Source organism: Penaeus monodon, chromosome 29, assembly GCF_015228065.2.
Source record: "Penaeus monodon isolate SGIC_2016 chromosome 29, NSTDA_Pmon_1, whole genome shotgun sequence".
Classification (NCBI taxonomy): Eukaryota; Metazoa; Arthropoda; class Malacostraca; order Decapoda; family Penaeidae; genus Penaeus; species Penaeus monodon.
In genome coordinates, this window is record NC_051414.1 from 7,549,223 (window position 1) to 7,549,555 (window position 333).

Consider the following 333-nt stretch of genomic DNA (forward strand, 5'->3'; position numbering starts at 1 on the left):
GCAGTCATGTCCACTCTCACCGGCCGCTGACGAGGTGGTCAGTTTCCCGCTGACCTCCCGTGACCTGACCATGTCGTAGGAGGCGAACGCGCTGCCCCTGTCGCCCCGGTCAGCAGGCTCAGCGCTAACGCCGAAGGAGAAGCGACAGCAGAGCATTGTCTCTGCCGAAAGGGGGGAGGGCGGGGGGAGTGCGACGTAAGGGTGGGGGAGGAGTGCGACGTAAGGGTAGGGGAGGAGTGCGACGTAAGGGTGGGGGGGGGGAGTGCGACGTAAGGGTGGGTGGGACCCTTACAGGTTTTTATGAGCTTCGGGCAGCGACATTGCGTTTATTAG